We start from the raw sequence: 21,492 nt of genomic DNA on the forward strand, positions 1-21,492 counted from the left end.
TGCGGGCCTTAAATGTTGAGGACTTCTTTCATCCATATGGATCCCTAAGCATTTATACATTTTGCTAAATGATATAAACACTTTGTCCATCAGTCTAGTCTAATCACTTTACCCGCTACCAAAACTGAAAGAATTATTGAGTATAACATAGCCATTGATAACAAATGCACAGAAACACTATGCAAGAGCTTAGGACAGGAAGTAACAATATCATTTCCAACCAAAATGTCACATTGTAATTAGATGAGCAGATAAGGATGGTTAATGACATCCTCTTGCAAAAATTGCTGTGGGATTCTTACATGCCCCAAGTATAATAACTGGGTCTCTAGGATAGTAGTCAAGCTGACTTCTGTTTTAAATCACACCTAAAAGACAGCTTCTTCAATAGCACAGTGCCCACAACAGCAATTATTCAGTTATGTCAGGTACTGATATTATAACTTCTATAGCATTATCAATACTAGTCCCTGGCACAGTTGGGTATGTAGGTCAGGCCCAGTATGTTTACCTTCTGAGAATTAACAAGATCACTTCTTGGGATGATATAGCTGCGCTGTTTCAAGTTGTAAATGTTGGGAGATTTCTTTATGATGGGTTGGGCACCATTGCAATGCACTGTGGTTCTCCCACAGGGACTAGCCACATACATTTATATTGGGATTGTAAGGCAGGTTCCCCAAAACAAAGTGAGTCAGAGGCACTATTTATGGTAAACAAAAAGATAATAGCTTTAGTCGGTTAGAAATATACAGAAGGGGAGTTACAGTGCTCAGCTCCCTGAGGTGGGGAGTGAGGAATTTAAAGACTAATCATGTTGCCAATAGCACTACCTCCCCTCAATTATACAACCTAACCCCCCCCCAAAAAAACTTGCCATAATTTGTGTGGCAATAAGTTGCTTCTAGTTCCCCTAGTGGCTCATTATAGTATCAATGGGAAAACAGACCATAACTCTTAGATCTCTCTTACCATTTCAAGAAGCAATAACAAGAGTAAAAGTAATAAAGATAATATTAATAACTTCTTTCAGTGTAAGGTTGTTGGATTTTTTTTAAAAAATATATACTGTTTATTTTCTTTTCTCCCCCAAGTATATCCTTAGAGTGGTGCTAATCAACACAGATTTATTCCAACTGTGATATTAAACCCAGAAGGGGAGAACATCTTTTTTTTTAAAGCATCTACAGTTGTACTCATTTCCCTTCTTCCTTTCATCTTTTAGTGATGATGATGTTAGTTAGTATAATTGGTCTTGTGTGTTTCAAGGAAGAACAAAACCAGACTCTGAGTGCCTATTTCTTCTCAACAAGCAGGTTCCACCATGACTCACCCTGCTCAACATTCTCTGCAAAGGGGACAAATGAAATATTCTAGGAGCAATTTACATGTGTTCAGTGTAAAAAGCTACTGTAGATGAATGTGCTAGCGCAACCCAGGTAATCACCAGAAGGAGAGAAAAGAATATTAAACATGTATGAAAAAGTGCAGGACAGAAGGAAATTTTGAAACAGCTGGACAGCACTTTTTCAAGGTTCAAAATATAACCGTTATATTTTGACTCTTGAAAAAGTGCTGTCCAGGTGTTTCAAAATTTCCTTCAGACCTGCAGGAACAGGAGGGGTTTTGTTTTGTTTTTGTTGTAACAGGCACTCTTTGTTATTCAGTGAAATCCTCTGCAGAATTGCTGGAATTATAAGGCTGCAGAATTATCAATGCACTATAGAGGGAACTACACATATCTCATTTTAACACAGAAGGGATTTTTTTTTCTATTTTATATTTTATTCTGGAGGCCAAACTTGGTGCTCCATCTCCACATCTGATCTCTCATGATAGTCTTCAAAGGCAATCAATTTGACATCTCCCATGTTTTCAAAGTCATTAAAATGAGCATCTTAAAGTTTGTGCCCAACTTGCTGCCACTTCATGATTTTTCTTCAGTTTGTACTTTTTCATACATGTTTAATGTTCTTTACTCTCCTTCTGGTGATTACCTGGGTTGCGCTAGCAGGGGAGAGAGCTTCAATGCTTCTCTTCACCTAACAGCTACCTTGGTTATCCCCACTTGATGCTTTCACGCAGGAGAGGGGTCATGACATGGCTTACAGTCCCTGCTATTATCTGTGACAGTGGCAGATCAGACAGGGAGGCTCAGAGTCCTGCTACACCCCCACTGGTAACTCATACACTCCGCCTTCCCATTCAGCTCTCTTCCAATTCTGCGAAGAGCCTGGGGAGAGACTAGAAAACCAGTGTCACCTTGCTACACATTGTTTATCTTTCAGAGCTTCATGCTATGGTGATTGTGATCGTTGGATTTCATTTGCCCTAAAACAATATGGGGAACCACGAAGGGGAGACACCATCCCAGCTTTTATCCTTCAGCCTCTTCCAGGAGTCTTAGGGAGGTGAATAGACACCCTTCTAGCTGTTCCTCTGCTCTTATCTCATGCTCTTACAGGACCTGTGTACACATGAATTCCCCTAAGTTGGCATTACTGTGATGTCACCTTGCTGATATGTAAAATTAAGTGAATTTCACTATCAACACAGGTCAGACATGCAACTGACGGGATACTAGCTACTTAGATTGCATAATCTCCATGGAGGAGGAACATCTTTTTAATTTTACATGTGTCCTGATCCCTAATAGAGGCCTCCATGTACTGCTGCAATACAAATAAATAACTAATGCAAAAATAAGCTGAAAAATAGAGAGCACCACATTTTATTTAACCACTTGCAATTTCTGTATGGTAAGGTTACATGCAAAAATAGTAGGTAAGAGACTTTCATATAGAAATGAAGAAAGATCTAGAGAAAAAGGTTTTTGGTTAAGGCACTGAAATGGAACTTAGGAAAGCATGGGTCTAGACTGAGTTCCACAACAGACCTTCCTCTGACCTTGGACAGATCACTTCATCACTGTGTCTTCATTTCCCACATATGAAATGGAGATAATACTCCCTTTCTCCCACCCTTGTATTGTCTTGTCTATTAAGATTGGAAACTTTTGAGGACAGGTACTGTCTCTTAATACATGTATGAACAACATAATGAGGCACTAATCTCAGCTGTGGCCTCCTAGCACTACCACAATATTAATAATAAAATGACATTTTGAAATTGATAGTGTTCCTTTAAAATCCTTTCCTCATTATGGTTGGTGGGGTTCTCAGAAATTATTTGAAAATGTCACTAGATTTTTACTCAGCATTGCCAATCTCAGGAGATCAAATATCATGAGTCAGACCTTAAATGCAATTTACTACTATATCATTAATAATAACATATGCATTTATTAATATTATTAGTGCAATAATGTTAATAAACATGTACATTTTAATGTTATTATTAATTGAAAATGTTATATCTGAATAAAATAGTGGGGGTTTTGGTCTGTCTTTAGATTTTTGAGCTCTCCCGGGGGGGGGGGTGAGAGAGAGAGGTTTGGCCCCATGCTTCAGGGGCTCTTACCCCACATCTCCCCATCCACTGCCCAGAAATTAATTTTGCCCCAACTTTCAAATCAGGACTGCCCCCCGCAGTCCTTCTTTCCATCAGTTCACCCCCACGTTTTCTCAGCCACACTTCTGCTCCTCCTGGTGTTCTTCACCCCTTTCTTTCAGTCTTTTGGGTTGGGGGCTGCTGTGGGGTCACCTCTCCCCCTTCCAGGTGTTGGGGGGGTGTCAGCTCCAGGAATTCTTTAGTTCACTACTCCTCCCCTCCCATGAGCATGGGTTTGGGATTATGAGGTGGGGGGGAGGGGAAACTGCTTTTCCTATAGCACCTGTGATTGGTTGCTGTACCCCAGGAGACAGGCAATTGAGACAAGGCTCAAATTCGCTAGAGGGCTGGAGTTTCTCTCTTCATCTCCATACTGGGCTCTAGCCACAGCTAAAATCCCGTCACTGCGAAAAAATCTTGAGTTGGCAACACTGATGTTACAAAACTGTCATCATTTCCCTAAGTTTTGACAAGCTTTACAGACTGCATGGAGAACTGAAAATGGAACAACTGTAGGTGTAAGATTGTAAGGAATATATGCTTCAATGTGGTGACATCACTAATGTATCATAAGAGAGGAGTGATTAAGAGTTTTAGCTGCATCTCTTTTTAAATTTTTAATTAAATTAACACTGTCTGATATTTTTAATGGAGCTTACTAGAAACAGTATATGCTTCTTCATACTAAGTTAGTAAATGTCTGTCTCACACATGAATGCTAGTAAGAGTCAACTGAACTTTATTTGTTTACCCCAGTCAGCTGACATAGGTATGGGTTAATAGCCCTGTCACATGACTGGAGTCAGGCTCACTGGCTCCAGTGATTACTGTAACCTTCAGTAAACAGCAGTTGTCACACATGTATGTCAGAAAGTCAGTGTTTTCTTCTATTTGCACCAGCAGAAGAAGAACTGGCCTATGCATGACAGTGGGGTCTTTACTCCAAAACCTACTGTTCTGGGGGGTTCTCAGCCAATGCCACTCCGGCCGAGGACTGGGTGACAGGAGAATAATACAGTAGGCCCAGCCTACTTATCCAAACAGATATATCACAGCTACCATCACTGCCTCCACAGGGGAGAGGGACAATTCCTGTCACCACTGAAGCTTCCATGCGGAGTAGGTATCTGCTACTGTTGCAGGCACCGAGTGCCCGAGGCAGGCAACAGCTGGATTCGTTGCCCGGTGTGCGTCGCCCAATAATCACAACGGGGTGGAGAAGTAGAAAAGTTTATTTGAAGCTTCAAGCGGTACAGGGAGACAACAATCTCAAATCCTGCACACCAGTGCAAGCAGTTACACATATTTTATACATTCATTCTTTAGCATAGTTATCCAATAGCAAGCTGTCCTGAGTATCCATATAGCCAATCCGGTATACCAGCCAGTTCCCCTTTTTCCTCTTATCATCTATTACCTCCTATATAGAGTTGTTTGTTCAGCATTCCTGTCCTGCTTGACCTAATCTTGCTCCAACCAGTCTGCACCTGCAATACACTGTTGCAAATTTCTCAGTGTGACCGCTGAGTATCTCCGGGCAGAAAAGGGAAGGGGGGGCATCTGGGCCTAGAGTGAGGGGGCTTCATCGACACTCGTGGTCTTCCATCCCCTTGAGTTACCTAGTGGCCATGCCCGGTGTCCCCAACACTACTGTTCTGTACAGAGATTACACAGCCCTATCCTGCTGCCTGTTCCACTCTACCTCATTTCAAGTAGAGAGCTGGGTCATAATTTGGGGTCAAGGCCAGAAGTGCCTTGAGGATGTGGGTATGTGAGTGTTGCCTTTATGTGGCCCTGAATGGGTCTAACTTACAATGAAGTTGATTGAGATGGGGATTCTACTTTCGTATGATAGGCAAACTATAAAGCGTTTCAGAGTAGCAGCCGTGTTAGTCTGTATTCTCAAAAAGAAAAGGAGTACTTGTGGCACCTTAGAGACTAACAAATTTATTAGAGCATAAGCTTTCGTGAGCTACAGCTCACTTCATCGGATGCATTTGGTGGAAAAAACAGAGCGTTTGTTGTTTTGGATTTGGCTTGCATTTGGGTGAGATGTGCACCCTGAAGTTTGAGTGCTAAATGGAATGTCATCTGATGTATCCTAGACTTTTTCATAGGAAAATTTGAGGTGGACATCTCATAATCAGGGTCTCCTCCACATGTGACTTCTGCTTCCAGTCAGGCTGGAAATTTGTTCTGTTTAATACTGCACTATTTTGATTCTTGGGTTTCCAGTTGGTAACTGGAGGTGACATAGCATGGGGAATAAATAAGAGAGGCTATTTAAAAAGAAAAGTTAACTCAATACTCTGGAACGTTCAGGATTGCTCTTAAAAATGGCCAAAGGTGAGGGTGATGGATCTGATTATTTTTCAGTATCCTGATAAACCCATCTGATTATTTTTTCTTGGTCAGATCTGAACTTTACACAATAAAATATTTGTGGCTAGATTTTACACTGACAGATTGTCATTAGTTTGTAGCAGGTAGGGGTTAAATGGAGTCCACCGTCAGAAGGAAAAAAAGGAACTTCCATCCCTATCTGCATTTCTTTCTGAAGAGGAGTCTCAAGTGTCAACAGTATTTCCAAATAGATGTACCAATATCATTTATGCTACTCTTAACTCTAGCTCCGGGCAAGAGTTAAAAATCTCTCTTCTTTCGCGAATGTCTGATTTGTTGTCTTATTTTTATTTCAGCATCGTAGAAGCAGTAAGATTGGCTTGGCAGATTGTGTGAGAGAAGGGAAGCACACAGCTACCATTGGGTAGTACATGCCAGTTTTAAGTGTTATTTTCATAGCTAACCAGCAACACATATTGCTTCTGGTTTTGAAGTGAATGGAGATGAGCAGAACATTCAGAGTGATTGGTTTGAAATGTTTTTAGACTTGTTGCTCAGCACTGGAGTGCTACTTTCATTTCAATCACTTTGTAACACACACACGTGTACAATCCAAACTACTTCTAAACTGAAGTGCTCTGAAAAATGTCAAGATATCAATTTGGCGGTAATCAGAGACCTGGACATAAGCGCTGTACAGAAATATACAGTAAATTATTGATGTGCTACAAACTGAAAAGTGTGTTAAACAGCATTCAGGTAAACTCGTTCAGATACCAAGAAGTTTTAAATAGATAATATTCAAAATTATTCAACATCCCTCTAAAATTAGATGGAGCAGTGTAGGCATGCACACACAAATCTATGCCCTCAGAAGCGAGGAATAAAGCCATATCTGTCCATTCTGTATGCATGCTACAAAAATGCCACTCTGTTTTATATTATAAATGACTGTCAGCTTTGTTTGCAGTGTGCCTTGCTGCTAATTTACACTGTTTTTGGAATAATGCCAGCTTAATTTCCATTGTAAAATATAGATGGCTTCAGTTTTTCCCCTTGAGAAAATATCCCTGCAGCAGAATACAACATATAATAATAAACCTTTAAGGGGTTGGTAGACTTAATTTGCAAACAGCGCATAATACACTAAATTTGAGGGCTGATGGTGTACGAACATTTAGAATTATTTGCAGCTGCATTAAGCCCATCAGCTGCTTTCTGAAAATAATGCAGAGATTTTGCATGTGTGACTTTTCATGCTGCAATTATCAGTTTCTTAAAACATACAACTAAGTGTAAGGGTGCCATTTATGAACTAACTAGAGTTAAAAAATTGAGAGCTATTCAGGTAGAACTGTCTGGAAATGTAGTTTGGTGCTCTAGGTCTCATGGTTCTGCCTTCAAATAATTAGGGGATGGATTGTGCCTTTTCCTTTTGCAGAATTGCAGATTTATAGGAGGGAATAAGGTCTTCCCTGCCAACATCTGTGTAATTAATGTAAGAGACAGCAAGATGTGGAATTCCTGCACTCCTGAGAGCACAGGAACTTTACCTCAGCTACTCCCCCTCGGAACAACTGAGCACAGGGGTTGGGGAGGTGGAACAAGGGTTCCACCATGCCCATGTTCTGGCTGGTTACGCTGTGAGAGAGTATAGTATTCCCACTATGTGGCTGTAATAACTGACTCCCCTCCCCCCCACCACAACTCAGAGATCCACAATGCCTCTAGTGCATCTCCACCCCATACCTTGCTATGTACTCTATACTAAAAGCTCAAGCTAGCACTAACCTAAATAAATCATTAATACTAGCTTAATGCAGTAGTGGGAAAGAAGAAAGGAAGGAAGACAAAGATAGTAGCTACATCAGATGAATTACTAAGTGACATGGGGTGATAGAAAAGATCTAATTTGCTTGAATAAATATGGGAATCATCCATATACCAGCAAGATAATCTGGCAACCCATCTCCTACAGTCAATAAAAAGGTGCCAATCCTATGTTTGACATGAAATTTATCTTAAAAAAGATCACCTTGAAGGTAGGTCTGCATTATTTCCTCAGAAATCAACACCAATGTTTTGAAAGAGAGGAGCATCCACTGAAATATAAGAACAAGAAGAGTGATGATAAAACTTGTAATTAAGTGGGGGGCAAAGATGAACCAAGAAGGTGTGACCTGCAGCTCTTTGTTTGGAAGAGCGTCCAGAGAAACTGGAGGCTCATGGGTTTATTAGTGGGAAATAGTCTCTTTCTTATGTCACTGACACAAACCCAGCCTAGTCCAATAGGGACCAAACATTATTTCCACCCAGTGATTTTTTCACACTGTATGTGTAATGAGCAAGATAAAGGTATCCATGTTTGAAAAAACAAACAAAAGAACCCCACAACTGGTATTCATTGTCACTCTTGTTTACAGTTTTAGCGGAGGAGCTGAAGACTAAATCCCCTAATTCACAGGTTTTGTCAGCCCTGCAAAATGTCGGGTGGGATTGGATAGGCAGGGTGTGGAAAACTTGCCTTACCACTGGCTATGCTGTTCTTTTCCTGGTCACACATGGAGGAGTTTAGTCTGCAAAGCTGTCAACCCTGTGTCCTTCACAAGCAGAAAAAAAATGAGGGGAAAAATAAAAACATCTGCCTAGTGCTCTGCGTATTTACACCGAGAGGTAGTATGTTGCCATTATTAATATACTGCCATTATTTTGTTAATTGTTCAAAAAATAATTGGTGAGCAAATATGAGAAGTGGCCGTTATGTGTACATAGCACCTACCACCACTCTTTATAGAACTTATATGATATGAATAGTCAACGTTCACAGTTAAATAGTACATAAGCTGTTATTTATTAAGATGTTTCCTACTCTGGCTGTTCAATGGGCCATAAAATACCAGTTGATGGAACAAAAATATTTTATTCTATTTTCTCCAAATAAAATGAAGATTTGTTCCCTAATGAAACATGTTTCCAACAATCATCCCTATCCTACCAAACATGTGTGGACAACTGCCCACTTCTGATGGACTTTGTTAGTGATGGTTATGGGGTAAGAACTGGAAGACATTTCAAATCAACCCAAGATAGTTTTCAGCATAGGTAAATGGTGTACAGTTCAAACATTCAGAGAGGAAAAGAGTGTTCACATTTAAATAATTATGACCTTAAAGTAGATGATAGAATACAGAGATTCCAAAGCGAGTTGGGCCAGATCCTTACCAGAGGGGGCAACTTTCTGCTGCTCCAGTGATGCAGAGCTGCTCTAAAGCCATTTTAGCCAGCTTCTGGAGGATTTCTCCAGTGCAGGGGAATTCCCAGGTAGAACAGATTTGCTGTGGAAGCTCCTACTCCAGCCTCTATCCCTGAAGCCAGCACTATGGGTATTAGTGGGGGAAAAAGAGTGCCCCTGCTATCCCTGGCAGTCAAAATAGCCCCTTACAACCTTTAGGAAACTTTCTTAATGGGTTTAGACTGGAATGTAGCAGCCCCAAACAGCAGGGTTGCAAAGGCAGTTTACAGGCATCTCTACACTCCATCCCTGCCACTTATCTCCTCGGGGCAGCAGCAAAGGATTGGGGCCATGAGCTCAATATTATGATACGCTGTTTGCATATTAGCACCAGTGGTCACTTATTTTATAAACCGCATAGCATAGTAGCTCATATAGGGGGTAACTATACTGCCATCAATGGTCTTAAGCGTTGCCAGGAAAAGTGAAGCAAAATTAATACCCCGTTCTGTAAAAAAATATATTTTATTCATCGGTAAAATCTCTGTTTGTAGTAGTGTCTTGCACAACGGGGTCCTGGTCAATGACTAGGGTTCCTAGGTGCTCCTGTCATATGGAAAAAATAATCTGTATATTTTAATCAGAGAGGAAATACTAAAATGCAGGGATACAAAGCTGTAAATAAAGATGTCTGATCCACGTTTTTCCTGACTGGGTGAGGAATAGCTGCATCATGTTGAAGATGAGATTGTAGGACTTTTGGGTCGAATATTTGTTGGCTGTTTTCACCAGGAATCAGTATCATGTAAAAGTTCAGAGACCCCTTTCTATCTGATATTCTTTTTCCTCATTTTGTTGTTCAGCAGGGGCCAGATTGTGCAATCTATGCACATCGGTGAGGAGGTACTCACATAAGTAGTCCCATAAAAGTCAAGGGGCTAAAATTTGGCCCCATAGAAATCAATGGCAAAACTCCCATTGGTGTCAGTGGAGCCATCATTTCATCCAAGGAGTTTACAGGATCCAATTCTACCACCTGTACTCCCATTGTGATTATTTATGGTGGAATAAGGAACTACTACACAGCTGTGATTCTGGCAGAATCAGGCCCTAAACTATTTGAGGATTTGATTTTCTTCAAAAATGATCACAGCAGCACTATGATCATCTACTGTAACTTCCCAGTCAGATACTTTTCCTTCTGGGCTTGTAAATTGTAAATCCAACATTTGAAAACCTACACTGTATAGCTGCCGCTCTTTCTTCTAAAGGGTCAAGTCTTTAGGTCATTAAGTCTCAGGTTTGAAAATCATATCAGAAAGTCTTTTAAAGCTCAAGTCTGAGTCAGGGCTCAGGATTGAGAAAATAGCTGCTTTTAATGTCACTCCTGGTCTTGTCTGGGGTGAAAATGGAAAAGTTTGTTTTTTTGTAAACATCCTAATCATTCTAACACTTTGACACATCATAACAAATCTCTGTAAATAAATGTGTCAGTGGGGCTAATGTGTCAATAAGGGGACTAAAAATAAAATGGGAGTCAGATTTCAAAGATATCTGCAGGCTAACAATCTTAAATCCAAAGCAATGAGAACAGAGTGGTCAGCAAGTGAGAAGTTCCAAAGAGAGAAGAGAAATCAAAGGTAGGATCTCCTCATGCCAGAAATTAAACTGACAAACTGTCTCCTAGTCTATAAATCTACAGAAGGAAGAAAATATTAAAAGGAGACGAAAGCAGCAGGGCTAAACAGTCAAGGGTAGTACCAAGCTATTTCTAGGAGTGAGCAGAAAAGAAGGAACATCTGAGGAAGGAAACTGGCTGGACAAACTCAGCCTAGATTACCAGATTTCTCAGTCTTTAAGGCTCTCCGTATTCATCCCATGTCCTCAAAAGAGCAACCAAGAAAGCAGAATGGTTTCCAGAAGCAAAGAATAACAAAAGACTGCTAAAATATGTGCAGTTAGGAAGTGATAGCAGAGAGCTAATGTATAAATCTACTCCCTTTACTTCCCACATGTATGTGGCCCCCACTTCCCTTCCCTTCCCTCGCCCCAGTACTTTTTCTGCATGTTCACTCCTGGATTTTTTAATGATTCTTGAACATTGAGTAGGATGATGATAAATGTTCTTTCTTTTCACTTACAGGAAATAGATTTCAGAGTAGCAGCCGTGTTAGTCCGTATTCGCAAAAAGAAAAGGAGTACCCGTGGCACCTTAGAGACTAACAAATTTATTAGAGCATAAGCTTTCGTGAGCTACAGCTCACTTCATCGGATGCATTTGGATGCACCAAATGCATCCGATGAAGTGAGCTGTAGCTCACGAAAGCTTATGCTCTAATAAATTTGTTAGTCTCTAGGTGCCACGGGTACTCCTTTTCTTTTAGGAAATAGATTAAGATCCAGCGGATGTATAGGTCATACTTTAAGTTAGCTTCTGCATGTAAAGTGTCTAGTAGCTTCTTTCAAATATTAAAAGAAATGTTCTCAGGCATACAACAAGTGATCTCATATGTGGCTCCTAAAATGTCCTTCAGCTCACACTTGAAAGCTTCATATATATCAAATTCTGTGTCAGATTTTATAAAGAACATTTCAAAAGAAAGTTTATACTGTTTGTTTTGGTGCCAGGCTGCTACTAATACAGTGTGAAGGGGGGGAAGTTTTGAAAATGAATGCTACAAATGCTCTTAACACTTCTTAGTATATATCAATCTGTATTTCACTGATTTCTCATAAATATGTGCAATATAAATCCCATGGCAGCTCCATGATAAAAGTGCCACAAAGTTTGCACATTCCCAAAACTGAGAATTTGCTGAAAGTCATGTGAGTTCAGAGAACACATTAAAAAGAAAAAAAATACGGAAACAGAAAATGTTTTTGTTCTGGGATATCAATCCACTTTATGAGTCTATTGAACCAATATACAATAGAGAGAAACTATCAGTTTGTAAATATATCCACACATATTAGTTAGCATTGCATGTATATTCTGAATTGGTGATATGTTCGTAGGCTGACGAATGTGAATAATTACAAAAAGAATCACAGCATATTATATTTGTCAGATCATAAACCCAGCTGTCAGAAAGGTGAATAGTTAAATCATCAAATTATTTTATGTTGCAAACATGTAATGGAAGTTTTGTAATTGCTATGCGTATGTTGTGAAAATTAGGATTTGCACACATTATGGAATTGCATTGTATATACTATGGATTTGTGTTTTGCAAGTATGTGTAAGAGAATTTGCCAAACACTTTTGCATTATGTATATATTGTACATGTATATGTATAGGTATATATCTAACTAAGTAACATATATATAAATATACACACACACACACACACACACACACCAAAACAAACTCAGAAGCAATTATTATGCTCTTGACATATTTTTAGTAACAATGTGCTAGTATACAGACTGAAAAAACAAAAAACCCACTCACAAAAAACCCTACAGTTTTTAAAAAAATTTAGAGGTACAACAATATTAGATATAAGACACAATTCTCTGCTAGCATAAATTGGTTCAGTGAGATCAATATTATCATATAGTTGACTTCAGTAGAGCTGGGATAGATCATAGCAACAGAGAATTTGGCCCCAAATTACCTGCAGATATACAATTTAAAAAAAATGCAAATACGCTTTTACTACGTAAGTAGGGTAAATATTTCCCTACTCATTAGTAAAATTTAAAGACTTTTTTCCCCCCCTGCTACAGTACATTTCTTGTTGGAAGGCTTTGGTGCAGATATAATAACCACAAATATTACTTTTTAAAATGTATTCTTTAGATATGATCAAACTTTTGTATGTGGAGTTAAGTTGAGATTCATTTATTTGCAACAGTAATACTGAGCAAATTTATAAGCGGAAAACGTATAAGGATGCTTTCTTGGAGATTCTAGAGATTTCCAGTGACTGTAGGCAATGTATTCATAGCAGATACACTAGCTTCTTTTAATAATAGAAAAATCTCAGGTTTTTCATGTCCTAAAATAGATAACCTAGTTATCCGGATAGTGAGAATCCTCCAACACAATAAATGTCTTTAAATGTAAAATGTTCTGTGCAAGTCCATTCAGCCAGTCTTGTTTGCCCCAAGGGTGAAAAGTTCTAGGAAAATGCTTGATGCTTGTCTTATGCTTCAAAGTGACAATACAAATAGTTATTGCTAAAAACAGAAATGTGAATTTTCTCCAAAGTAACTAAGAAAAAAATTAAAATGTGACATTTAGTCCTTTATTTTCTCAATCTGTTCTGGAAGGCTTCTGGACTAGATCTGGTATTTTTTCAAATTATCAAGGATCCTTTTCCTGCCAAGATGGTGTAGGTAAGTCAAATATGTTTTTGTTTGCAGAACTAATTGTGGATGGACAATTCCACTACTAAATAATATCAGACCCAAGGTTTTATTTGTTTAGTTTTTGGTGGGCAGCTGGCTCCTTCCCTTCTTCCCCCACTGAAACACACATCTAGCTATCTGTCTAATACACAAACTACATTAAAATAAAATTATTACATTTGCAGTGCACGCACTCAGGAGGTAGGAAATTCCAGAATTGGGGTTGCCTATGCATCCTTAGTTTGCCCCCCTTGTGAGAATGCATTATGATAATTTCATGGTGACATACTATTTTTCCCCATGGGGTCCCTGCCTCATTCAGTGCACAGTGTAGACAGTGCTCAATTAATGAGAAGATATTGAATATTTTATCTTCATTGTTCAATATATGGCCCCCCACCTTATTTTTTGCACATTTTTCAAACCATGCTCTGAAGACAGAATTATGAATTTCCTCCTGGGCTTTCGTATAACACTTGTCTACCGTGCCTGAGTGTTTAAAACATATTTATTTTCACAAAAGTCCTATGAGGTGAGGGGCTATCATCTCCATTTTATAGATGCAATACTGATGCACAGACAGAATAAGGTCAAAAGTATCTGCTAATGTTGGGTGCCCAATTTGAGATACTTGGAAACTGATTTTGCAGAGTATTTAGCTTTGTATGTTCAAAGTACAACTCCCATTGACTTCAGACCCAGGTGTGAGAGCTCAGCACCTGGACAAATCAGATATGAGGAGGAACATACAATTACCTGTGAAAAGTTTGGTTTCTCCAGTGTCAAATAGGAACTCTGTGGCAGAAAAACAGGAATAGAATCCAAGTCTCCACGGTAGCATTCAACTGCCTAAACCACAAGACCATCATTGCAGGAAGAGAGAGGATGATTCTTTTTCCATCCTCTGCATTCTTAGGATGATCTGTCACCCACTAACCCTCATTTGTCCTGTGTGTAACAATCTGTTCCTCCTTGTACTTAGCTGTGGCACTCTAGATATGTCTGCACTGGAATTAACACCCATGGCTGGTCCATGTTAGCTGACCTGGACTCTCAGGGCTCAGTCTAGGTGGCTGTTTAACTGTGGTGTAGACACTCTCTCTGGAGCCTGGGCTCTGAGACCCAAATCTCAGGTTCCCAGCTTGAGCCTGAATTAAATTTTTCTCCACTAAAATTCACTGGGACATTGTGACCTGTCTTCCTTGTAGACATAGGAACTGCATGTTACAACAGAAGTAGCATGGGACTCAAATGATTACTTTCACTTTTCAGATTGAGAGAATCCCAACCTAGGGACAGATGTTAACATCTCTTCACATTTTGTGAAAGAGATAGAAAATGTTAGAGGGTTAACACTAAAACAGCTAAAATATTGAAACAGTTGAATAAAATGAATAACACTCCCTCTTTAAAGTCTGATCTTTCTGAGTTAGATACTGAGATTCTGCTCTGTGATGCAAGACACATTCCCCACACAATTTCCCTGTTTACAAGGGGGTGAAGGCATCTTTTGGAGAACCAACATAATTGCATTATGCTGCCCAAACACCACAACCCGAGAGTAAGAGACATATCAAGGGCAGAAAGATGGCTGGCTGGAATAATGGCCTATAAAGAACCATTTCAAACCAGCGTTATTTAGAGCAGTCCTTGGGTTACTCTAAGTTTTGCTTCTGGCTAAGGAGGACTCTGGCTCTGTACAGAATTTGTAACACCTTTTCCAACATCTCTCTCTCCTTACCTGCACTCAGCACAGGAAAGGAATAACAGAATTTAACCTTAATGCAATTTACCCCCTGAAAACTGACTTTAAAAACTTCCAGATAGTAAGCAGCATTTATTCTAGCTCCAACAAGATGATAGTCACTAAAATCCTGGAGGAACTGAAGTTTGGAGAAAAAGGTTCTGAAAAAGGTTCATAAGGGCTAGCAAGCGTTACTATTCATGACTGAAATGCTGAGATCCCAGGCGTTCATAAGATTTATAGTAGTAGTTTCTAAACCCAGAAACCAACTGAAAATGTACTAGGTAACAAGGCACAAAAGGAGGTTGAAGTCAACAGCCAGTTGTAGGAATTTCTCCTTGAAAGTTTAAATTTAACCTGTAGGCATTGGTTCACTTCCAGCATTTGTGAAACACCCCATAGGGTTCAATTCACAAGCCACTTCATTGACCAACCCCACCTCCTTAACTACAGCTTTCATAAAAGTTGTGACAGTTCCTATGTACCTATTCTGTTTCAAATTAAAAACTAATCTAGGTCCACAGCCTCTGTAACAGAAACTGTAGAGTTTGAAGACTAATAGAGGAGCCCTGGTGTTTTCTCTCTGTTTCTCTTCAACACTTCCTGCAGCTAAACAGCAGGATATTTATAGATTGAGTTTCAGGATATGTTAAATTAGCAGAGATTGACTGTGTGGGACTTTCACTGAGACAAGAGCAATTTACTCCCACTTTCAGCCAGCACTCAAAACACAGCTGACAATTAATTAAAATGATTGTGTCATGTCCATAAGTCACCTAAGTCACTAAATGTCTCTGCTTTTTATTGGCTAAAATTCTATCATGAACCTCAAACTGTCCCCCATATATGACTCCACCTCCTATGTTGGAATATCTATACACACTTGCAAATACTCAGAACCTAACTCTCCCTGGTGTTTTCAATTGGTATTCAGAAACATATTATTTGGATTTCCAGTGCAACACTCTTTCAAATGGAAAGTAGAGATTTCATGCAGATTCGTTACAGATGAGCTTAATAGTAATTGTTTAGAGTAATTTCTTTCCTACAAAGTAACTGCCCAGAAGTGCTGTCGGCAGTCTTTAGCAGACCACCTACTCAAATATTTTGCCGTGTCGTTTTCAACTAGAATGTTTGTGTGTAGAAAAATCAGTGGAATTCGTGATACTTTACGTATGTTACACACATAGTTTTTTCAGTTTCTGTTTAATTCAGGTAAAGATGCAAGTAGTTATAACTAGAGCTGGGCAGAATTATTTCAGTAAAAAAAAAAAAGTGCGAAAACGCAGTTTTGGGTAAACCAAAACTGCAAATTTAGGTTGAATTTGGCAAAATTCAGGAAAAAATGGAAAGGGAACTTTCTAAAAAAATCAAAATGTTCCATGTTGAAACTTTTCATCTAAAAAAAGTCACATTTCAACTTTTCATTAAGAAAAAAAATGTTTTGAAACTTAGCTTGATTTAACTAAAAAAGCCCATACAATAAACAAAATATTTTGTTTCAGGTTGAACAAAACATTTTGTTTGCCCAGAAATGATTTGTTTTCCAATTTCTCATTTCATTAGAAAAAAAAATGGAAAAACTTGTCATTGCTATATACAGTTATATATTTTTCGATTTTGCCACTGAACTGAAAGCTCAGTTGTTGCTCAGCACCTCTGCCATCAACACCTTGTTCCTTCTCTGTTAATCCTTTAAACATCCTTTAAATTTTTGAAAGCTGTTGTCCAAACATTGACTGATAAACTTATCATCTGTAGTCTAATATACTGTTTGCAGGACACTCTTGTGATGGGTCAAACAAGATTTGGAGGTTTGGGGCCGTAGGGATTAATCTCTAAACATCTGGATAAGGTTTAGTGAAACTTCAGAACTATCTACATTTCTTATGTCTGCCACATGGAGCTGGAAATCTTGTGAGAATAGCAAATATTGCTATTTTAGCACTTCAATTTCCAGTCTTGGCAGGCAGGTGGAAGTGCATGAAAATGAAAAATATCTTTTTAAATAGAGAAAAGATTTGGTTCAGGTGCAGGGTGAAGGTTCAGATCACTGCTTCTGCTGTTCTTGACTTTAACCAGCTGAGAGAGAACTGAACCTTGGTCTTCATTGGTTAGATATTTTGCCAGCAGCTGAGCTATTAAGCTGGTCTACTCCTCAACATTTGAGCCACAAGTTTCTGAGAGATCCGGCTTTAAGAAGCCAACTAAAGATAGACATGGGGGTTTATATTTTAAGCACAAATTAATGAGCTTTTCAGAATGAGGCATTTTGCTAGTCACTCATAGCATTTCCTATCATATATTGTTGTAATTAAAGATCTGTTCACATTTCAATTGTGAACTTTGGCTTTGAGAAATTTATAACTCAAATAAAAATACATTTGAGGAGGGAAAAAAGTTCATAGGAAAATTACATAAACAGTGCATAACATGTGTTTTTGTTACCACGATACTACAATTCATGCTGCATGCTACTAAATTGAAGAGGAAGTCTTGGTCCTGTTGAACTCAAAGGGAGTTTTGCCATTGATTTCATTCGGGCCAGACAGTGATTAAAGTGTGCATGGGATAAGTAACAAGGGGTTGCAGATCCATCAATAATTAAACAACTACAAATAAAATTGAGCTGGGTCACTGAGGCATGCACTTTAAGCATGTGTTAGTAAAGCTTCTGCTCCCAGGTTATGATAGACCGCCCCTTCCCTTTTTGTCAGACCATATTAAGCGCAGGAGCCAGGATTTCACCCTTGATTTTTGAGGAGTATGTCTGTAGACTGCTTAGTCATTTGAATCATGTATAGTTACCAACTTTATGTGCAATGATAATTATGATTATGAGAATATCAACACAAAACTTAAAACAATATATAAATGCATATACCTTAAATGCAGAGCGGGTAGGGAATTTTCAGGCACAGGTTTTGTTGATGGAAGATGTCAATTTGTCAAAACTGAAACTATTCATGAAAAGTAATCGATTTCAATTGAATCTCCTGATTCAAAACATTTTTGAACAAAAACTTGTCAAATTGTTGAAACATTCCAGTGAAACATGTCCAGAATGAAAAGTTTATTATTTTGGACTCAAAATAACTTTTGGATTTGAAATTTCTGTTAATTTATACTAAAAAAAAAGTCAAAATAATGAAACATTTCAAAATTGTTGAAACAAAACATTTCAGTTAACCAGATTAAAAAAAAAGTTTGGATGATCAGTTGGTGAAAATTGTCAAAGCCATGATTTTTAATCTCAACTCAGGATGCAAAAACAATATGAAATCTCACAAACTCTTGTGGGATAGGAAAATGATTACCTGTCTATGGCTACTTCAGTGCATAACCACAACATTTTGTTAGCTCTAACCGTTGTCCTTCCTCACATGACCACTTTCCTGTTGACTACCATCCTCACTTGCCAATCACATTTACATTTAGATTGGACAGGGGTGGCGGAACCAGGATGACAGTGGGGTAGGTGGGAGGCTTGTGCCCCCGCAATGGGAATTGCGGGGGAGGGTGGATCTGTGTTTCCACTCCGTAATGTTTTTTGTCCTCACAGTATCTCTTGGAAGCCAGGGAGGGACCTGGCTATTTTCCACCGTGTATGTGTGTTGTGGGGGACAGAGATGAGAGTGGGACCCAGAGAAGGGGCTGTAGTGGCCATGGTGGTGCAGGAGCTTGGCCTGGCTGCCATGGAACAGGTAGGACTTCTTTTCCCAGACGGGTCCTACCTTCCAGCTACTGCAGGGCCCATGGAGACACCTGACCTGGGAGAGGGGCAGGAGCATGTGTGCTAGCTATTGGGATGGGGGAATGGGACAGGACTCCAGCATCTGGGTGAGGGGCATGGGGGTGTCAGCACACAGGGTGCCAGCCAAGGTCTGCTGGGGAGTTCTGGGAAATAGGTACCAGATGCAGAGGAACTGCCATTGGAACAGTGGTAGGAACTTCCAGGAAGCTGGCTTGTGCCCCTCCCTCCATCTCAGTATCTCCCCTTACCCACACTTCTATCTCTTCCCTCCCCCATTCACAGGAGCCATCTATCCCTGCCAAGATTGGTAGCGTTTGTGGACAGAGGTTCTGTCTTTTGGTCTGCCCTCTAATGCACCTTGCACACTTTTGGTAGCTGTCAAAAAATGAGCAACAATAACAATAGTGATTGTTTAAGAAACAACGGTGGCAACTGGTTATGCTATATTTAGTTGGAAAGCAAGGAATACAAATAGAATCAAGCAGTTAAAATGCATTTTGTCCATGTTCTGTCTGAAAAATTCACCTTTTAAAGCATGCTTCTACGTAGGGCAGACATGCCTCTTGGCATTTAGAAAAGAAATGTTTTCAAACAGCAAGCATATTTGTGTGCAATAACTACTGCAAAGACTCATTAGTTATTGATTATAATGACTTTTTATCCTTTCAGATGTGTGATTTTACAATGCTTTATAGATCTAAAACTGTTACACAAGCATCATTCTTCCTGCCCGTGTGCATGCACTGTAACAAAGAGTGGAGCACAAAGCGGAGTTAGGCACCTCAACCCAGATCCACAAAGGGACTTAGGTGCTTAAGCAGAGCCGGGTTTAGGGGCAGGTGACCCAGGTGACTGCCTGAGGTACAGGGCTTTGGAGGGTGCTAGGCTCAGGGTGCTGTTATTGTTGTTAGTGACAAAAGGAAAAACAGAATGTTTGAAGTAATATGATTCTGGTATTCTGTGTGTGGATTCATTTTTCACTGACCTCCTAGAATGTTCCAATGGTGGGCAATCTGCGGCCTGTCAGGGTAATCCTCTTGCAGCCCGCCAGACAGTTTGTTTACAGTTGCACGGCCGCCCGCAGCTCCCAGTGGCCATGGTTCACTGTTCCCAGCCAATGTGAGCTCTGGGAAGCAGCACGGGCCTGGTCTTGGCGGGGTGCCATTTGATCTAGGACTGGCCCTAGCCTAAGACACCAGTTTTAGGCTCCACTCTGATTCACAAAGCTCCTCCTTGGCTGACAGCTAACCCTGTAGGCAGATGAGCTAACTTGGAACCTAAATTTCCCCTGTGTAAGTTCCCTAAATTTCTGCTTCAGAGCACACGCACTACAGCCTCACTCTAGGTGTCCAGTCGCCTATCTTCCATCTGAGCCCCAGAGCAATCCATGAAGCTGGGGAAGCTAGGCAGGTGAACACCTGTCTTCCTAGAGGCGGCTGAGCCAGTAGGCATGCTTTGAGGAGAAGAAGATGATGGCAGTATCCACCCAATAACTTTTAGCTCAATGCTTAGACCAGTCACCCATGATGTGGGAATCCCAGGTTCAGTTCCTCACTCTGCCTCAGGGGAAAAAAGGACTTGAACAGGGGTCTCCCATAACTCTTAGGAGAGTGTGCTAACCATTGAGCTATTCTGATGTGGGGCTCGCACAATCGCTTCTGTTGAAGCTCTTGCACTATGGATAAATGCTTAAAGAGTTGCTGGTCCAGAAAGAGAGAGAGAGATGGTCTATAGCCTGGAGGTTGGGGCACCCACTTGGGATGTGAGTGTCCAGTCCCCCTACTCCAATGACTTTTTAAGTATTTATCCAAAGTGGAACAGCTTCAGTAAGAGAGATTGAGAGAGCCCCACATCAGAATAGCTTAGTGGTTAGAACCCTCTCAGAGTTATGGGAGACCTCAGTTCAAATTCTTTCTTATCCTCAAGCAAGGAGTGGGGAATTGAACTTGGTTTCCCCACATCCTGGTCCAACGCTTTTGCCACTGCAATAAAACTTATAAGGTGTGTGGTGCCTGACTCCTGGAGAGAGATTCCTAGTTGTGGATTGCAAGCAAAGATAGGTGCCTCCTTTCAGCCCAGACTTACTCACCTATCTCTGGGGAGAGGTGAGACTTAGGACACACCCTTCTCATCAGCATCTCCCATTGGCTATCTTGGGTGTGGGGGGGAGTCATTTAGCATTCTGGCTTTTAATGATCACATTCTTAGGCCTGCATCTCTTCCCATTCACTGTATTGAGACCCTAGGTACTAACACAGGCACTGTGGATTGCAGTGTTGTTCCTGTGATTTTCAAGGCACCTAAAATTAGGCACTGAAATACTGAATGTCACATTGTCTCAGTTACTTTTCGGCTCCAGTTCTAACTCCTATTGGTTTCAGTGTAATTTGGATGCCTAGGCACTTTGGAAAATTCCCTACGGTGCTTATCTGCATCATTAGGCACCTCAATACCTTTAAAAATCTCTCCCTTTTATGGTTTGCCTATTTTCAATTATCTGTTAATGTGTCATGATTTTCACAGAAGTATCATTATTCACATTTGTTTGACAAATA

General features: G+C 39.9%; 1 protein-coding gene across 7 annotated transcripts in view; it reads left to right on the top strand.

Annotated features, from left to right (window-relative positions):
* Positions 1 to 21,492, top strand: part of CDH18 (cadherin 18) — a 908,539-nt gene that overhangs the window by 580,494 nt on the left and 306,553 nt on the right. For 4 of the 7 annotated variants that reach the window (XM_043508441.1, XM_043508442.1, XM_043508443.1 and 1 more), the window contains one exon: positions 6,210 to 6,280. The exons of the other annotated variants lie outside the window; for them this stretch is intronic. The gene's annotated coding sequence lies outside the window, so the exon portion shown is untranslated. The remainder of the gene's footprint in view (positions 1 to 6,209; positions 6,281 to 21,492) is intronic. 7 annotated transcript variants of the gene reach the window in all.

Source organism: Dermochelys coriacea, chromosome 2 (genome assembly GCF_009764565.3).
Source record: "Dermochelys coriacea isolate rDerCor1 chromosome 2, rDerCor1.pri.v4, whole genome shotgun sequence".
Lineage (NCBI taxonomy): Eukaryota > Metazoa > Chordata > Testudines > Dermochelyidae > Dermochelys > Dermochelys coriacea.